Genomic DNA, 20,323 nt, shown 5'->3' with positions numbered 1-20,323 from the left:
AAGGAAGGAGATGCTGACAGGACAGAAACATGTATTAGTGACAGGAAGAAAGCTGACATTTTGTTATAAAGGAGAGCAAGACAAAGTCATAGAAAAACATCCTTAATGAAGTTCTTCCATTAGAACTTAGTTTTAAGTATTTAAAGTCCTGATGCTTTCAGGTAAACTTGAACTTAATTCTGAGGAGGATTACAAGAAAGTCAACAACATATTTGTCACCATTAGCTAAGAAAGGCTAGTATTTTCAGTATTCCCAGATTACTACTTACAACTATTACTGAATATTGTATAGTAGAGCATCAGAGCACAAAGTGAGGAAAAAGGAGAAAGAACGTGAGTGGAGCAATATTTCAAATATATGAAAAACTGATTATTACCTAAAAATTCTACTGCTCAGGTCCTGCTTTTCCACGCTACTACTACATTCATTAGAAAGTTTTTGAAAGAAGTCAGTAGAAGCAAATTCAGCAATATAAGCCAATTTCAACCGATATTAGATAGATGGGATCTCTAAATCCAGTTTATTCAGCTTGCAGGACTCTCACGAGTTTTGCATTCTAGGTGTCTTCCTTCCACTCCCCATTCCCACCATTACACTCAGAATGCAAACTAATGTGTGCCTTTAACCCAAAGAATCCGCGTTCAGAAACAGGTGGACAGTTAGCTGATCATAAAAGCACAACGACAGAGCTGGGAAGCTCTGCCTGCTGCAGGTATTTGAAGTGATAATGCAGAGAAGATGATGTAGATAAAAACCTGTCTCCTGCATGGCTAGTTTGATAATTTTGGTCAAATAGTCATGATGGCTTTGCAAATATTCAAACTAAATTAGTTCACCCTGATTATCAATGTACCTCAACTGTTGCAGCTGACAGATCTGAGAAAACAAAACTTTAGACAGCCATGCTGGAATTCTGGCAGGAGCAATTCCTCAGACTACAGTTAACTCATGGCATCACTTCTGTACCCTTGCCACAAGGGCATAGAATTTGTTGCAGTTTACTTTATTGGCCATGGTGACCTCTTAGACTGGAAGCAGAGAGCACAACCACTGCGTATGGAAACAGAAGTGTCACTGCTTCCATTTGATGTCATCACATCAAAAGGTTACCTTCACTCACAGATACTTCCAATCTGAGCACTAGTGGACAGTTACAAAGCTGCAATAGTTTAGACACAGACACATCTTCATATATAGGCAATATATGAAGCACTTTGGTCTCACCCAGAGAGCTGACTAGGCCAGCTTCCATATATATTTCTCTTGAACACACCGAGGTCAGTAGGCTATGTTAGACATATCTATCATAAAATACATTAGAGAAGTTCATTTGCAACCTGTGTAGAGCCTAAGCTGCTTAATTAAGTTTCTTGACTTGGAAGAGAAAACAAAAGTATAAATCAAGTTACAATATTCTTGAGACTCCATGGGGAAGAAAAAAAGTGAAGGGTCTTTGGCATCTTATTGCAAGAACTCAGCAGATCTGATTTAGAATTCTCATAATGGCATCTCAACCTTTTCTGAAAAGTCAGGAGATACCTCATATTTAATAACACTCCAGTCTCCTAACACCTACATAACCTACAGAACAACATGGATACAATAGTCATAAGACCACCAAAAATAAAGTCATTAAAAACATTCAGAAATCTCTTAATGCATCTGTCTTTGTATTTTTGTGGTAAAAGAATCATAGTTTTCACTACAATAAATCTCTCCCAAAAAGGTATTTTTCTGCCTGCCTATCATCTGCTGTATTTCAACACCATCTCTCATGCGAACTGCTGGCAATGATTTTAGAGAGTCACTGTAACTAACCATTTTCATGCAGGACCTTTTTAACTGAGAAGTCACAGTTTAAAAATATGATATTATTGTAGGCAATGACAGTATATCAGAATCAGAAGAAGTTAGTTCTGCTAATTAATATTCCTGTATTTCTTATACATTCTGTAAGTCTGCAGCAACAACAGGCAGTGAAGATGTTTTAGAAATATTTTAGCTTTATAGACTGAGTTAAATGTTTAAGTCAAAATTCCCTATATAAGAGGAAATAAAACCACCCACAGGAAATAAAGCAGCATCTTACTGATCATAGATTGTAATGCTGACTCAAATGTCTTGTGAGCACAAAACCACAATAATGCAGTCATTGCCTTACATCAAACTGCAAGTCTCTTCACTTCTCACTTATTGTACTTTATGCTATTTAAAAACTAACTGCCAGTCAGATCTCTGAATATCACCACTTGCACTATGATGCTAGACAAATAGCCACAAAGCCCACCAGCTGTAAGAAGAAAAAGACTAGCAGCATTTGTCCATGAGATAGAATAAGTACAGCTTATCCTAACAAGCTACAAAAGGCTGCAGAACAAAAACCGTAGGTAACTTCGGAACAAAAAAAACCCACCCCAACAAAATAAAGAAAGAAAGAAACTCGCAACTTTAGATTCCTCCTTTTCTCCTACTTCCCACTGCAAAAGTTATGCCCTGTTTAGCACTGCAATCAGAAATGGAAAGCTAGTGGAAGTCAAAGCCCAGGAGCTTGTTCCTAGGCACACTCCACGTGCATTAGTGACTTTTCTCTTGCTGTCGCTTCTCCGTGTGCAGCAGCAAGCTAAGAATTTTAAGAGTTTTATAGCTGTGCTTGGTTCCTCAAAACATCTGAACTAAAATTTCCACACGCGTTTTGAAAAATAGCAGCAAAACAACAAAGCATACAAATGATTCAAAAAAGTAGGTACAACCAAATCGGTGGATCCAAGTGGAAAACTGAACATAGTACGCATGCTCTCTTGGCTGAAAAGCACTGAATTGCTAGCAAAATTCTTGCCAGCAATTCAGTGCTTTTATTTTAGACTTTGCAGAATTACCAGCCCTTCAGGGGTATCAGCATCAAAGACAGTTTTGTCATGTGAATGACTTGCATACTCTTGAAAAGTAAGTGTAGCCTATGGCAGTGCTTTTCAAGCATAGAGACAGGTCAGTAAATTGAAAGGTTTTTCATTAAAAGGAAGATATACCTCAAAAGACAACAAGGCATCTCCCTCCCTTAGTCTAGCAGGGTGAAAGGAGCAACAACTGTTTTCAAAACAAAAGGATAGAAGCGCTGCATGGGAGCACATTCAGCTTAGTTTGATATTGCAAGAGAAGAGTCTTTATACTGCAATCATGTTGACATTAGATTATCTCATCTGTGTCAATACCTATGTTGCCTGTTTTTAAACAAAGAATTCTGAGGTGGCTGCTTCAATTTCAGCTACGCCCTTAATGTGTAGCATTTAAAAATACCAGCTGTGGTTCAGGTGACATTTTAGTGCTCACAGCAGACACAAGGAGTTTTGCATACCTTTGCAGAGTATCACCATCAGACTACTCTCAACTCCTTACAAATGTTTCTTTAGCCATGACGAGCTGAGCAAAAGCCGTCTTCAATTCTTCAGTAGTACAGGACTTTGTAAGCAACAGCAGTGTTTACTTTAGAGTTAATTCAAGAGGAGAACAAAAAAGACAAAAGAACAGAAGAAAATGAAGTGGGGAAGAGAAGGTTACAAAGGGCTTGGAATTGAAGGGATGAAGGGGAAAGAAAATACAGGGAACCATGCCTTTAAGAGGATAAATTGAAATGGAGGAGAGGGAAAAGAAATCATACTCAAACCAGTATATCTGCTGCTGTAAATGGAAGCCCAACTTTGGTTGCTTAACGTAACCCCCATACAGACTACAGATACTCAGCCTGCTAATTTAAAGGCCTAAGTACATTCTTGTATTAAAGGTCCCACGATAGGAGCAATAGTTCAAAAGTACTGTCCTTGAATGGTCTGTGGACAGAGTTGCCCACTGACATCACTAATAAGCTCAAGTTTAGTATTGAAGAAAAAAAAATTACAGCCCAGTTAGTGGCCACATTTGCTGTTCAAATGTTTGCACATACAAGATACATATGATCAAAGGTACAAAAGTCACATTCTGCTCTCTAAGCTCACCAAACCAGACAAAGAAATAATGAGTCACAGTCAGAAATGTCTCAAGTGTCTCCCGCTCCAATTCACTCCTACAGTAGTACATTCTCCCTCCATGCCATCATAGTTCATATATCATTTCAGACTAATAATGCTCTGCAAAAATGTTTAAAGAAAACAAATTTCTGTAATTTTACTTTATGCTTCTGAAAAGTAGAAATAACTATAATTTTAAGCTTGCAAAAATCTGATAGCAAAACATTGTTTGTCTTCTATAAAAAGACAACTGTTCATACCCTAACAATAGCAAACAACTAGAAAAAAGGTACAGGTGGAATTCCCATTAAAGCAGAATCTTGCTGTTCTGATAAGAATATTTAAGTCATGAAGCTTTCTTTTGAGAGATGTCAAAGTTGCTATTTTATCATTTTGTTTCTCTTTCATTTTATAGAAGAAATATACACTGCAAAACTTTCCAACTTTGTTTCCATATAGAAATCAAACTAACATTGTTCTGTTGTGAGAAAGTTACTCAAGTCTCTACAATACCAAGAAACTTAAGTAAGACAATTTCCACACAATTATTCTAGTATCAGTTGCATTCTTGAACTATCAGAGAATAACACTATCTGGGGAAAAAAAGACTTAACGGCACAAAATCAGACATTTTTGCATTTGTGTAACAAAGCTACCCTAATCCAAGAGTCTCATCTGCCATGAAACACTATTGCAATGCCTAGAGTATACAGAAGCCCCTTCCTCAAATCAGGAGATACTGTCAAGAATCTGTGTCATCTGACAGCAGACCAATGTGGTCACAACACAGCACTGTCCTGCAGACTTCACACGCACACACGGCACCAATAGACTTGGAGGTGACTGGCTCCAACACGTTGGTGGGAGGCAGAGCCTGCAGGTAGTCAGCAGAACTTGCTCTGCTCTAAAAGAAATGGAAAAACTCCATACCCATGGTAGGGGGAGACGGGGGGGGGACCAAACCAAACAAAAAACCCAAACCACAAACAACCAAAACTTCGCTTTCCCCCAAAAGGAAAGATCATCTTTATTCCATTTTATATTTAAAAAAAAGAAAAAAAAGAGGGTGAGGGAAGAACAAGATTTGACAAGCTGCAGGAGCCATGGGGAAGTAACACAGTGTAATTCAAAGAGGTCGACAAAACCGCGTATTCTTCTAAAAGAAGCTGTAAGTGGCTGCTGCACTACTGAATTTCAGCTCTACTAATTACATATTAAAAAAAATCATCTAACTTTACTAAAATTAAAAAAAAACCAACCAAACAAAGAAACAAACCAACATTTTCCACTAAGAAGTTACCTCGAAGAGGGAAACTTCAAAATTTAATTAAAAATTTAATGGAGAACAGCATCCAATGACAAATAGAAGGTAGACCAAAAGAAAATAGCACTCAAGGAAAATACAGAGAATTCCTAATAAGAAAGAGACATGTTTTTTTACTAAGGTTAGAAGCAAGCAAAAAAAGAAAAAAACCCGTGACAACATAAATGTATTTCATAACATTGTCTTGCACTAGCTCCTAATGCCTAAAATGTAAAGCAGTTTCCCTATTACAGGAACTAGAATAACTTCTTCATATACCATGTAGTACAAATTCTAACACACAAAATTCACGTCCTTCAGTCCTGCTTTGATTTTTATCATTACTGAAAATACAGCAATTTCAGCTCTGAAGTGGTACTTTTTCAAAAGCACAGTCCAATATCAGGGGAGTACGGTCAGAGCAAAGTATTCACCTCCAACATGAATATGTGAAGTAAAACAAACAAACAAACAACCTACAACACACAAAAAAAAAAAAATCAAAACCCTACACACTTTAGAAGCTTCTTATAGAAGATACAGGAAATTTTATATCAACACCATTTTCATGTCAACCAGTCTACCTTTAAGTTTTTAAATAAAAGTACTAGTTAACCATCTCTCCTAATGATGGCCCATGAAATAGACAATACAAAAGATTTACAATACCTTAATCAACTTGGTTTTGTTAGGTTCCCTTTCACTCTGAACTGCAGGAAAGTTGTTTGAACTACACCTAAACAACAATCATAGAATAGTTTGGGTTGGAAGGGACCTTTAAAGGTCTTCTAGTCCAACCTCTACTGCAGTAAGCAGGGACACCTTCAACTGGACCAGGCAGCTCAGAGCCCCATCCAACCCGACCTTGAATGTCTCCAGACATGGCGCATCTACAGCCTCTCTGGGCAACCTGTTCCAGTGTCTCATTACCCTCTTCGTAAAAAATTTCTTCCTTATATCTAGTCTAAATCTTCCTCCTTTTAGTTTAAAGCCATTACCCCCTTGTCCTATCGCAACAGGGCCCCTAGGGTTTTGCAGTGAGCATATAGAGGATCAGAGGCTCACTATACTACCACTGAGAAAGAGACTTGCTAAAAAGTTTGTCTCCAAGTATTTTTCTCACCTACAACACAGAATTTAAGTGTTCCCAAATTCACTTATATAGAGTTTCATTACTGCTTCAGTAAAAGAACAATATGCTGATAATACTGTAAACTTTTCCCCCCAACACCTCAAGTACTCCGTCTCTACTGTAAGTCATTATTCTATTCTGCAGTTATCCCATGGAACTTCACTAACATCCTTACTTTCCAAAATGACACTGGGACTAAATTCAACTGACCAAAAAAATGTAATGTTTTAACATGCTATGTGTTTCACCTTTTCTACTGAATGGAATTAAGAGATAAAGACTGAGAATATGGATTTCAGTCTTCAGAAATATTTCTTATCCTTACGAATGAAAATATTTCAATGTATTCAGAAAAAGTTACAATGGTCTCATGTTGTAAGGAAATACTATACTCAAGGTGGGGGGGGAATAAATCTGCAAGTGCACAGATCTCATTAAACATTAATGGCTTTCTGTAAGACACATCCTCAAGCACACAGAGTGGAAAAAGCACGTATAAAGTGAGCCCAAATGTCCAACAGCTTAAGTTAATTAACATGACATAATTAAAGGTCCCAAACAGGTTTAATACTAAAATCACTTGCAGTTGGGGTTTGTAAAGAAGGAGTAGTATCACTGATATGTTGCTATCCCGGGCTTGATCCAAGGGACCTCTGACCCTTGCATAGCTAACCTCTTGACAAAGATTACTACAATACAGGGGGGCAAAGCAGTCTTTGGACCAAACATGGACTTAAGTATGAAATTTATGCTAGGACATTCTTTGGGTTTTGGTTGTGGGTTTTTTCCTCCTCTTTTCCTCCAGACATTGGATTTGCTTCAAATTCATGGTCCAATCATGCAAAATCCTACCAGGAAAAGTACGCAAAAAGCCACAAAGAAACAGGATCCAATCCTCTAAGAGAAGATCACTGATATACAGGCTTACTATTTTGTCACATTTCTTCAACTGATCAATGATGAAACAACTGCAGTTACAGTATTATTTAAGTAGGGCACTTAAGCAGAACTTCAAAAGGAGGAAGCCAAACAGAGGATAAAACAACTTCTTTCAACTGAGGAAACCATAAATAGTTCATTTACAAATAGTCTCTACAAAGTACGAAACACTGCATTTGGAAATTGAACAAGAACTTTCAGATCCAAAATTGAAACATTCATCCTCAAACAAGTTTGCAGGACATACTCAGTATATTCTGAAATATTTTATTAATGAATCCTTGCTTTTGTGAGTAACTGGAAGCAATAAAAATGTTTCAACAAATGTGAAACCCAAGTGTGTATTTATCATCAGATTTTAATTTTGGTTTGACTTTCAGAAGAAGTAGGATACGTGCTGAGTCAATCAGAATTTAAAGGTTGTCTTATACCAATTCAAAAGCTTGCAGTAAGAATATATATTTTAAATCACATATACAGGATAACTGAGCATTTCAAATTAGAAAAAGCTGTTCTAATTTTCCATTGTGGTAAAAGATCACATCATGCATTTAAATACATACTGAAGAATGTTATTAAAAATACAAAAACTATGTTCTTAAAACGTTGTAGTCAAATTCTTATCCAGGCCACTAAAAAGAATACCACAGTTATAGTCTATACTTCTCAAGCCACAGTAATGGGATAGCAGTAATTTACAGTAAAATCTGGTGTTACATTTAGCTGTACAACACTACTAATTACAGAGTAATTTCAACAATAAATATTTGGTTAAACTCTGCTTTGTCATCAGTGCAAGCAATTTAAGATGAAACCAATCTTTCAGACAGTCCGCACTTCTTTTTTAGAGTCTATTTTTATTTCCTGGTAACTGAACATCTTTTCCAATGGAACATTTCTCCAGAACTAGGGCTTTGCAAATAGAAAACCGCACAGACAACGTTAGAAGCAAAAGGGAAGATTCAAACCTAGAGCACCAAAGCAATCCACAGTTCCCTTTAAACTGTCCTTAGCTAACCCTATTTTACTGTTGAATGCCAAAGCCTTCTAACAATGACCTTACAGAGCACACAGGTCGCATCACTTAGTAACAGCAAGGTAAGTTAAAAGACAGGCCATATCACATTTTCAGAAAGGATCCAGGGAGGGGAAACCCAGACACAGACGAATATGAGCACCATGGTATATATAACATTAAGTAACGCATTCAGTCAACCCCCTAGACACTGAAGTCTCCAGTTTTAAAGAGATGATTTTGCAATGCTCCTTCACAACAAGGTCTCTGAAGAGTCAAGCTACTGTTAATAAAAGCACTACATAGATGAACAGCAGTAGTACCTTATCTCCATTAGAAAAAAAAAAAAAACACCACCACACTACTACCTGCTTCTGAGAATATTCAGAGCCATCCTATCAGTATTTATACAAGAGGCCAACTTAGCAGAAGTCAGGCCTTCAAAGCATCTCATACTTGAGTCCAGTCATGAAACATCATGCCACCAAAGGAAGTTGTGCTATGCAGAGCAAAAAAAAATAAATCTTAACTTCTCCTTTATGAGACCTCAAACATTACCTATAATCGAGTCCTCTGCTCTCATAGAACGAGAAAAGATCCAGCCCCAGCTTTCCTCCAGAACTGGGAAAAAAAAACAGGGTACAGGAGTGTGGAAGGCAAGAAGGTGAAGAGAATTATTTGAGAAGGGAAACAGGATTTGAGTTTTGTTTTGCTGGGGTTTGCAGTTTTACATATCAAGTCCATAGATTTCTTCTGACTGTTTCTATTTTCAAATTAGTATGTCAAATGTAAGGAACTACGTAAAGAATGTAAAACGGAGAAACAAAGCCATGAGCTGTAAACTGAAACTAGAGAGTACTATTCAGCGTTGTCAGCAATGCCTACAGAACTAGCTGAGCAGGTAGCAACACTTACAGAGTTGCTGTAATGCAGTGTTTGCATAGTGCCACTATAACATCAGACATTAATGCAATGGAAATAAACTTCTTTCCCCCAAGTATGCTAAAATAAACAAGCATGTATTCTTACCGAGCTGTCCCACTTGCATTATAATCTCATACCATACACAGAACATACTTTTCTCATTTCACTAGCCAAACAGAATGACTATTTTTGTATTACTCAATAGTAATTAATCAATATTCTGTTGATACAGCCTTCACTTCTGTAAATCTTTACAAAGTACTCAAATACAAGGTGAAGTCTATGGAGGAAATAATTCACTAGTAAAGTTACCTTCACAGAATTTATATCACAAACTTTTCATTAAGGATTTAAAACTTCATGAAAGTCAAAATATTCACTGTATCATCATGTGTGTCTTTCTTGTATAATACTACAAAACTGACAACTTAAACCATGTAAATTTATCACATTAACAGCAAAAATATTTGAGAAGTTGAAACAAACCACAGAACTTCACCTATTTAGTGAATTCCTACAGAGAATTTTCTGATATTGAAAAAATAAATCACAAGTTACCTCTAATTCCAGTACAAGTCTTGAAGATTAGTAGAATGCAATCAACTATGACAACTGGATAACAGCACAATATCTTCTTTACCTATAAGAGAGAGTAAAATTTGGAGTGACATTACACCAAAAATTTTCCTGTCAACTGAGTGAATTATAAAACCCGGTAAGTGAAACTGAACTGTGCTTAAATGAGAAATATATTTTTAAAATGTGAACACCCTTTCAAATAGGAAGAAAAAAAATACACAATCATTTAACTTGCATTTCAACTTTTATCTCTTTCAAAAAAAAAAAGAAAAAGTGTAGCAGTTCATGATAAATCTAATGCTCTTAAAGTCAAGAGGAGTCTTCTTTCAATTTAGAAGGCCAGAAGCAACCCCTTACAATGCAGTCTGACTTCTTGTATAACTCAGGCTATAACACAATCACACACTTCCACATCCCCTTTTCTTTCTTCCATCCTCTTTCTTGTGTCCAGCCATTGTGTGAGTATACAATGAACAGTTTTGAATACTGCTTTTCTTGGGTTAATTTTGCCTGCAATGAGGAATATAGCCCACGTTCCCTCTTTTCATTCTCCCCCAACTTAAGATCAGTTCAAAAATAAAAACACCATTTGAATTCGTACATCTTTCGCAGGAAAGCATTCAATTTTTAAAAATGTCTAACAGCAAATAAACTATACACTACCACCTTTGGCAAAATCATTTTTACCCTATTGAAATTTACACATGGTAAACTAAAATGTAGAAAACTTGTCCTCTTTCAAGAATTAGAGTAATGCTGTATACTACAGACATAACTGTTAAAAATGTAAGCCATTTAGATCCTTTTCCTGCCATTGAATCCTTTTATAGCTGCTATCATCCGCTCTCATCCACATTACAGGTACATCTATCACCATTTTATTTCATTCCCCCCCCTTTTTAATCCTTAAATAGGTCAATCTTTCGTACTGAAACATGTTTCCCAGTTCTTGTAACTCCCAAAATTCTTTCAGGTTACTACTATCAACTTTATAAAGTTTAATGCCAAAAGCGAACACAGAATTCAAAAAGGAATCCCACAAGCACCAAATACAGAAATATATTATTACCTTGTCATATAAGTTATGTTGTTTATATACCTAGTTTGATTTTTTTTAACTACTTAAAGAGATCTTATGTTCAAATTATTATTAATCACAACCCACAATACCTCCTTTAAATGTCTGTACTTCCCAGAATACTTTCCCATTCTCCACCCGTGACCCATGTTCTTCATCTTTAAATGTGTGACTTGGGAGTTGGCGACATGAAAAATGCATATTTTGCCTATATTCACATTTACTAAATTGTATTCCATATGATCTGAATCATAAGTAATACAATTATTCTTCAGGTTACCCTTTCTAAATGAGAGCTATTCAGTGTTGTCTCTGAAAGCCCATTAACAGACATCAGCAAGTCTGACTGGCTTCAGAGAGCTGCCTTTGCTCCTACTTTTTAAGTTACATCAAAAAGTGGTAATAAAAATCAGAAGCTTTGTATGAATTGACTGCAGTTGCTGGAGACTTATCAAATTAGAAGTGGAACAAAATATATATTTCCAAAGGAAGGATGCCTGGAAGTCTATTCCACACAGCCCTAGCTGGTAAGAAGTTTGAACGCTCCCTCTTCTCCATTTTCAGCATGTGTGCATGCAGAATATATATGGTTTTGAAAGTCTTGCCTAGACCATTCTAAATGACATTGTTACAATGCAAGCTCATCTGACACAGGTACAAACTGTTGACATAAACTTTGAGAACCTTAACCTCGGAAAACATGGAAGGGAAGGTCACATTCTAAGCCCAAAGGGAATCAAACTCAGCAGAACACTGCAATTTAAGCAAGAGAAAGCAGCTCAACTTCCCACCATAGAGGTTAACACCAGATAGAAAACAGCATAGCAAGCAGAAATGGAAACTTGTTGGAAGGGAGGACAGTAGCAGCTGAAGCAGAACGCTTCAGCTGAATATCCTTTCAGGGCCATGCCTGCGTAACCCAGGATGCCACGAAACTGGGTCTGAACTGGGTCTGTTCTGTGTAACTGCTTGGCTCTGTAACTTAGGGATTGCAGTAATCTGATGGTTGAAATTTACGAGTATGATGACAAAGGACGTGGCTTTATTTTTTAGATCCTGTTAAAAAAGTACTTTGCCATTTCAAACTCCCCAGGGCTGGAAACATGCAAGTTTATGAGAATTTGCTGAAGGCTAAGTTTTCCAGAATTACATGCTTGTTGCATTTCACTAACACTCTGGAAGCACCCATGCTAGCAGACAGGAAAATGAGGCAGTAAAGCTAAGCAAAGCACCACACGTCAATGAAAAAGCTATAAATTACATGGTTTTAATTAAAAATTGGTCTTAGACAGCTTTACAAGAAGAAAAAAAACCATCCTAATTGAACTGTTTGCTAGTCGTTACTGGTATCAAAGCACCTTAACCTAAGTTTACTCCCTAGCTGGCTATTATTTGTTCCCTGGCAGTGGTTTATTTCAGAAGCTGTTTCTGGAAATCATAATCATTAGGGTGACAACCCCTCAAACCAACTCCCTTTATGTCAATCAGCAATCATTCATACAGTAACCTCCTTTAAGTCAATTCTAACCATACACATGCATGCACAATACTATTAACATCAAAAGGGATTAACTTCAACTCAGTGGGATCTTCATCTGTGGAAAAATGCTGCACTAAAAATGTTACTACAGTGTTAACAGCTCTTTTAAGAGTATTCAGACTTCACAGCACTGTAATCAAAGCCTTACAAAAGAACAATAATAGGAAAAGAACTCTGGACCTAAATTTATAAATAATACTTCATTTTTTTTTTTAAAGATCTCAGTGCATAATATGGATACATAGGCCAGGTTGTCACATCTTGAAAGGCAGACTATTTCTTTTCTAAATAACAGATAAAGAACGTACAATAGGATTCTACACTGATTTTTTTATTCTAATCCTGAAGAGGAAGGAAATTAGTAACGTACAGCCTTCCCCAGTTTCATCCCCTGCCTAATTATTAATAAAGAGCTTCAGTGCCAGGTCCTGTTTAGCTCATTTTTTCCTGCAGTTGTTCACTTACAGTTGAAAGAAAGAAACAGCCCAAAATGTAAACAGATGAAGTTATCAGAATGAGTAGTAGTGCTCCATGAGGGAAAAAAAATTAAAAAAGCCTCCTCTCCTCGCGGAGCATGCAGCAGACGGGTGCGGGAGAATGACGGACAGAAATCTGGACAGATTTTGGGGGGAAAACACCCCTCTCTTTCCAGCCTGGCAGCCTCAGACCAGGAAGCGGGCGACCCTAAAGCGCAGCAGATGCCGGGACGGCGGCCGGAGCGGGTCCAGCCGGGTCCAGGCCGGGCCGCCCGGACGTGCCGCCCCCCGGCGGGGCGGGCGGGCGGAGGCTCCGGGCTCTGCCCGCGGCGGTAGCCCCCGCCAGGGAGATCTGCAAAGGGGGCGGCGAAAAGTGGGCCCCGCACGGCTCGCTGCGCTGCGACCAGCGCCTGGACCGCCACGGAAAGGAGGGGAGGGAGGAGCCGACCCCCTCAGAGACCCCCCTCCCCGCCCGAGGAGAAGGGAAAGGCCCCACCAGGCGGAGGGGCTCTCCCCCGCCGCGGCCGCCGCTCCGGACACGCTTCCTCGGGGGCCGCTGCCGCCCCCTGCTGTCCCCGCTCCTCCCACGGCCGGCCGCGGCTCTGACAGCCCCCAACCGCCCGGGGCCGGGCCGGGCTCTCGCCCTACGGGCAGAGCTGCCCCCTCCCTCCCGGCCCAGCCCCGCCCGCGGCGGACGGAACGGAGCGGGAGAAAACGCCGGCGGGTCCGGGGCGTAGCGGCCCCCCGGTGTGCGGCCGCCCTCCCCCGCAGCGCTGCGGCTGCCCGGCGCCCTCCTCCCCACCATCCCCCGCTCCCCGCCGGCGGCGGGAGGACGCGCTCCCCCCAGGACGCGCTCCCCCCAGGACCCGCTCCCCGCCCGTACCTGCCGCCCCAACGGCCGCTGCCGCCACCGCTCGCGCTCACATACGAAATCGAAGTTCCCCAACCGCAGCCGTCAGCCCAGCCCGGGAGAAACCCCCGCCGGCCCCGCCCCCAGCCAATCCGCGCCCCGCCCGCCCCTTCGCCCCGCCCCCGGCACCGCCTCAGCCGGGCCTCCTCGGCCCCATTGGCTGGGGCGTTCGTCAATCGTCGGAGCGAACGCTTTGCCCCCACTCCCCTCTCAGGGCCGTCTCCAACGGCCGATGCCCGTCAGGGGTGCGGGGGCTCTGTGCGCCTGTGGACGGGTAGCGGGGCTGGGCTTGGGGAACGCTGTTGCGGCGTGGGCGCCCGCACTGGAGCGGTGGCTGCCCGCAGCGCTGCTGGCCGGCCAGGGCCCCGGGCGAGTGGCGCGGGGGTGCCGCAGGGGCCGTTTCGCCCCTCGCCGGGCTGGGAGGCGGCCGTGCGCGCGGTGTGGTCCCGCTGTCCCCGCAGCGCTTGTGGCAGCGGGGTCTCCAGGCAGGCTCGTAACCCACGGATGTTAGGCGGAATGAGCCCTTGCCGGGTGCGGAGGAGGCCAGCGGCGCCGCAGGCTGTGCGGGAGGGGAGCGCGGCGGCGGCCGGAGGGAGGTGGCAGCCCCTCTCAGCCCAGCGCTCCTCTGACCCTGCTTTGGCTCTGTCTCCAGGCGGGCCCCCCGCCCGGGAGGAACGCGGGCACACCGGAGGGAGCTCAGCGGGGTCCCGGAGGTGGCCGGGCCGCAACACCCCTCCCGTCCATGGAGGCTGAGGGACGGGGTTGGTTCATCCGGGGGAAGAGATGTGGCTGGGAGGGTAACAGCAGCCCCCCAGCACCCGTGGGGAGGGGGCCGCAAAGACGCAGCCAGGCTCTACAGGGTGGGAGGCTGCGGGACAGCGGGTGTGAGCTGAAATGGGAGGTTCAGGCTGGGTGTCAGGAAAAGGTTTTTCATGTTGAGGACAGTCGGGTAACGGAGTGGGTTCCTCACGGGTTTTCCCCACCGGAGGGGACACAGCCCCGAACAGCCTGCTCTGGCCAGACTGCTGGCCCTGCTGTCAGCAGGAGGTTAGGCTGGAGATCTTACAACCTGAATTTTCTAATAATCTTGATGGGGGCTGTCTTCCGCTTTGTTAAAGATCTGTTGGATGTGTCTGTGGATGCTGACTGCTGGAAGGCCTGGATATGAATACCCTGATGGAGTGTAAGGGCAGCTGCTGCACTGTATGGGCTGCAGCCCCAGGGGTGCTGTGGGTAGACTGCCCTTGGCGCCTTCCCCACCTAAGGGCAACTCTTACCTTAGCCCTTTGAGCTCTCCTTTAAACCATGTATGGGCCTTTTCATTCTCTTTATAACTTTTCTTCCAGCGTATGAAAGGTGTGTAAAATCTTGGAGCGAGAGGTGATGCTGTGGCCTGCAATTTGTGCATGTATGTATGAGAAGGAAAAAAGTTGGGAGAGAAATGTAGTACAAACAGGTGTAAAAAACCAAAAACCAACAAAACCCCAACAAAACAACTGTCTGGTTAAGAAAGCAAGGCCTCTTTTAGATTTGATCTTTTCTCATTAAGAAAATTATTTACATTACACGCACTCATACCGAATTTGCAAAATCCAGCACGTAGCTGTCGTGGTTTGGGCAGTATATGTTGCTTGTGCAACTTCAGTTCATCCCTTTTATGCATTATAACCTAAAGTTAACTACAGGCTTCCCACCTCACTCTCTTAATGCAAACTGAGACATGACTTTTTGAGTGCACAGAATAGATTTTTCTACTTTGGAGCAGAGCTGTGCAGTAAAATAAGCTATTTTCTATGGAATCCCTGTGTCATTTCTAGGAAAATTAGAATGGAGGAGGGGGTGACAGCAGGATCATGATTCAGGCTGCTGAGTATCCTTTACAGAATTCTAAAGACATTGTAAGATATGAAGTTTTCTTTATCAAAAATTTCTTTGTGATACCATGTGTCACATCACTGGAATATGATTTTGCGAAGGGGTTGAGGGATCTGTTTTCACAATGCCAATCTTAAGATGCTGGGGTCTCATTAAGAGTAGCTGACTACTGAAAATGAAGTCAACAGGCAACATACCATAAATATTCTGGGTATTTCATAATGCATGAAATCGAGAAATCAAATCCTATTAGATACTGATGAATATCTCTTCTTTAATCCATGTGCTTCAGAACTAAAAGCAACCCTGCAGCTCATGAGAGCGCTGTTAAAGGAAATTAATGTAAGCACACAGAGAAGCAATGAGTCGGCAATGAATAGAGACCAAGCAGTATTAGATATCTGTGCTTAATTCAGCATTGTTCATTCTGCATCCAGTGAAAGAGGTTAGGGACTAATAATTAAAGAAGGAATTATAATGCATGTGCACAAGCAGTTTTAATTCTTAATACCTATATTGCTTGATGTTGTAATCTTCATGGTTTAATTACTATAATGTATAATTTCAATAAAGCTAATGAAGTATTTTCAGTATCTCTTGCTCCATGTTCAAAAACAGCATTAAAAAAGCCTTCAACTCTTTCAAAGAGGAGATGGAGTATCATTTTTCTTTTTCAGGAAAACCAGTCACTGTGGTTCTTTCTTTAATATAGCAGATGCTACAACTACCACAATACCAACTAGATTAGGATTTTACCTCTAGATGCTTTTTATATGCAGAACAGTCTCTAAAACTCTATGTATGATCTTCCCTGGTTCATTCCTCAGATGCTGTAACATCTAAGCATGAAGGAATGATAGCAGAACATGCTCCAGTTCCTCAAGAAAATGATACAGCAGCTTCACACGCCTTCCTAAAAACAGTAACTATTACTTTTAAAGGCTGAATTTACAGACATAATGGGAGACACTCGGTCTCTGCGGCTTTCGTAAGGTACCTGATTTTGCACCATCCAAACTGCTTTTTCTTATTGCTACCACTTGTGTGGCTGCCAGTATTTAATACCATTGGCCTGAGCAAATTTAATTGGCATAGTAATAAAAACAGCTGCGCCTGCAACAATCTTGTCTTCAATAAGGTTCACAATGTTGCTAAAACCAGTGGAAATGCCTGTAGTGAAATTTCTCTAGATTAGAAAATTAAGGAAGATTTCAAAAGAAAGTGGTTCAGAATTGCCTCTTTTTGCTCCTCAGACAGCTCTGCTGAGACCCCCAGTTAGCAGTAACCCTCAGAGAGGTTTATTTACGCTGATGTTTCTTCTCACACTGGTTTTAGGCTGTTTGTTCCTGGAACAATCTGCTGCCTTATGACAAACTTTTCTTCTTCTCTGATGTACAATTTTGCAAAAGTAAATATTCTAGCAATTTCATCGGTTTAAAAAGCTATGTTTTAGAAAATACAAAATGTAATACAATTTTTGGTGTATGCTCTTCTTAACTCTTTTATTGTGGGACACACATGGCCTAAGGAGTAGAAGGATGTAGAGAATTTTATAAGCAGAGTGATGAAACATCTGGATAGCCAAATGAAGTCTATGTCATTCTGTCTACAGCATGTCAGGTGGTGGTTTTCATACTCTGATAATTTTAGGAGATGTGCTGCTGCTGCACTAGTATTAGAGAAATGCCATTAATCCAGTTTTAAATATTATCCTCCACCCTCTCTCCGCTTTTCTGAGTTTACGTCTAAATTTTGTGTAGGTGCCACAGTGATAAGAACCGTTATCGATCTGTTGTTGGACTCAATATGCAAAATTTTTTGAATGTGCTGATCCAACCAAAGCACCGTTTAACAGAAATAAAGACTACAGCCATACAACTGGCGGTAAGCATAGCAATTTTTAAACCTTGTGTTGGAGCTGCTCTCTGTACAGATGATAAGTCTATAGTCAAAATGGCCATTTGCTCAACTCTTGCGCCAGTAAGTTGCTTCTTGGCTTTACCTAAATGACACTAATGTAACTCCTCCTTCATAATGTTCACTCAACAAAGACTCTACATTAGCCTGGCTGCACAGCCATCAGCACTGCCTGTTACAAAAGAAAATAAATGATGGGAAAAATACCCATTTCCTATTGTAAACTATTGGATGTTAGAAAACAGGGCATAAGGAAAAATACTGATGCTGCCTTCTTGTTTGTAAGGCTTTCTCCATTTTAGAGATTTTGAAGAATGAAAAAAGTTCAAAGAAATGGCTGATGTAAATGCAATACTGCTGTAAATGCTGATGTAAATGCAAAACCTGCAAAGTTTAGTCCTACTACAATAATATAACTACTGTTGAGCTTAATTTTTAGTTTAATTCTTCAGCACCACTATTGTGGTTACGCACCATTGTGTGCATAAAATGCTGAGTGGTTTAGAAACTGGTCTCCTGAAAGAGTGTATCTCTTCTTCTTGCGTGTTGGCACTTCTTCCATAAAGTTTTCTTATAGGTGGGAATAAGCTTCTAGAAGGCTGCTTTCTGGAAAGGAAATGTATCTGTCTCCTTTTTTGTCCAGAATTCTGTCTGCTGGCACGTCTGCTGGCATCCAGCGAGGTTCCAAGCATTGAAAAAGCATGTGAAAATATCTTCTATAATTAATGAAAACGTGCTATGGCATAAAAATGTGCATTAGGAAAAGAAGTTCATTGTATCTGAAACTTTAATGCGATAAACCTGCATTATCAATCAAGACCCTCTTCATGGACAGCATTTTCAGTCATTCAGCACACAAGGCTTCATGTGCCCAGTATTATGATTTGTATGGAGCATCTCAGAGTTACACGATTAATACACATGCATGACATCATGTGAAAGGCACCCCTTGGCATCGCAGGAGTGGATGTTGCTACTACACTTGATTGCTGGTCAAGGAATGCCCCTTCCAGTTGGGTACTTTTTAATGTGTGATTCTGCTTTGCGTCTCTGGCAGTAGAAGCGTGCAGTGGATTCCCTCTGGCCTTGGATTTTGACGCGTCAGACGCAGCCCAAAACAAGAGACAAGTTATATTGCTGCAGTATGAAGGCATGAGTTTTCTCACACCCCAGCTGTGGTGCTGACAGGGAGGACAAATGCAGCAATGACACTCTGACAGCTCTTGTATGGTGATTATAAGATGATAAATGTAATTGTGGGGTTTTGGAATTACTAAGATTCCAATCTTGCAGACACTACTGGTTAAAAGACTCTTTCTTGTGAGTGCACCTTCTGAATTGCTAAGATTCTTCCTGGTTACTGCTATACTGACTTGAAGATTGTCCTCAAGTTAGGACATGTCACCGCTGTAGAAGGAGATGTTGGTTTTCAGACCACACCATTGAAGAAAAGACGCCTGCTTTTACCTCCGGAAGAAAAGGCACACCTTAAGGGGCTTTGCGCCTTTAATAGCAATAGAAGTTGTAGAGGCACAAGTGCTAAAGGCAAAACACAAAATAACAAAATCCAGAAGATGAGCAGTATGTGATGTAAGGTAACCACAATGAATTTAAACTCTTTATTCGACTGGAGATAAGGGAGGGAGAGAGAAACACATGGGAAATATACCATGTTGGTCGTGAAATTGATACCCGTAGGTGGTATTTGTCTTTTATCTTCCCCATTTGTTTGATTCTGTAGTGTTGTTAAGCATCAAAATCAATGCCACAACATAATTCCCCTGAACAGCAAAAACCAACTAGTAGTTCAAAGTGACTGCTGATGTGAAAAGCCTGTATTCTCTTGATGTTGCTGCTTGGCACTGCTACAGACTGAGTAGTGAAGCGGATAACAAATATTGGCATGAGTAAGTGGCAAGTGTTGCTGAAGACCTAGATTTTGTTTGTAGAGCAAACATCCACAACAGAAAGATCCAACCTGGCAGGCCAACCAGGACTCAAAATCAGTTATGCCAAAAGGAATGGAGCTGAAACATTATTGTGTGGTAATAAGGTAGAGGATGAAAGCCCGTTAAGAAAGAAAACAATCAGTTATTTCATAGCTGTACCATAACAACCAATGAAGACTCCAGGGGAAAAAAATAATTTTAAGAAAAGCAAAGGATGTGTGTCTTTGGCAGCTGAGCAAAAATGTGATTGCTGCATATCTGTGATTTTAATTGCAAAGCCAATAATTCTCAATTCATATACAATCTCTGTTAACAGCTCTCTAAAATGCTTCTGATTCTAATTTATTTAACTACCGATGAAAGCTAATGGAATCTGGTTGGAGAGAGCTTTCCTTCGTCACGTCAAAAGCTGTGATGGATAAATTTGGCACATAGACAGTAGCTACAACTTTTAGGTGTAAGGCCATAAAGTGAAAAGCATTTAGGATGAGAGAACAAACACCTTGTAAGGAGGCCAAGGCTCACTCGTACAGTGTAGAAGAAAGAAGCTGAATATAAAAGAGAGGACTGGAAGAAAGTTCTAAGATATTGATATTAGTGTGGAAAGGATTAGATAAAATGGATACACGTGCATTAATAATCATAATAATCATCATCATCTAACTTAGAGAGGCACATCCTATA

At 40.8% G+C, this 20,323-nt stretch overlaps 1 protein-coding gene across 20 annotated transcripts in view; it reads right to left on the bottom strand.

The window, feature by feature from the left end:
- EPB41L2 (erythrocyte membrane protein band 4.1 like 2) overlaps positions 1-13,984 on the bottom strand; it is a 121,802-nt gene extending 107,818 nt beyond the window's left edge. For all 20 annotated transcript variants that reach the window (XR_012586227.1, XM_074580715.1, XM_074580719.1 and 17 more), the window contains exons 1-2: positions 13,872-13,984; positions 9,874-9,955 (exon numbers count right to left, since the gene is read on the bottom strand). The gene's annotated coding sequence lies outside the window, so the exon portion shown is untranslated. The remainder of the gene's footprint in view (positions 1-9,873; positions 9,956-13,871) is intronic.
- Positions 13,985-20,323: the final 6,339 nt, after the last annotated feature.

This window comes from Larus michahellis, chromosome 3 (assembly GCF_964199755.1).
Source record: "Larus michahellis chromosome 3, bLarMic1.1, whole genome shotgun sequence".
NCBI lineage: Eukaryota > Metazoa > Chordata > Aves > Charadriiformes > Laridae > Larus > Larus michahellis.
The sequence above is the reverse complement of the archived record's forward strand: the minus strand, read 5'-3'. Positions and strand labels throughout refer to the sequence as shown.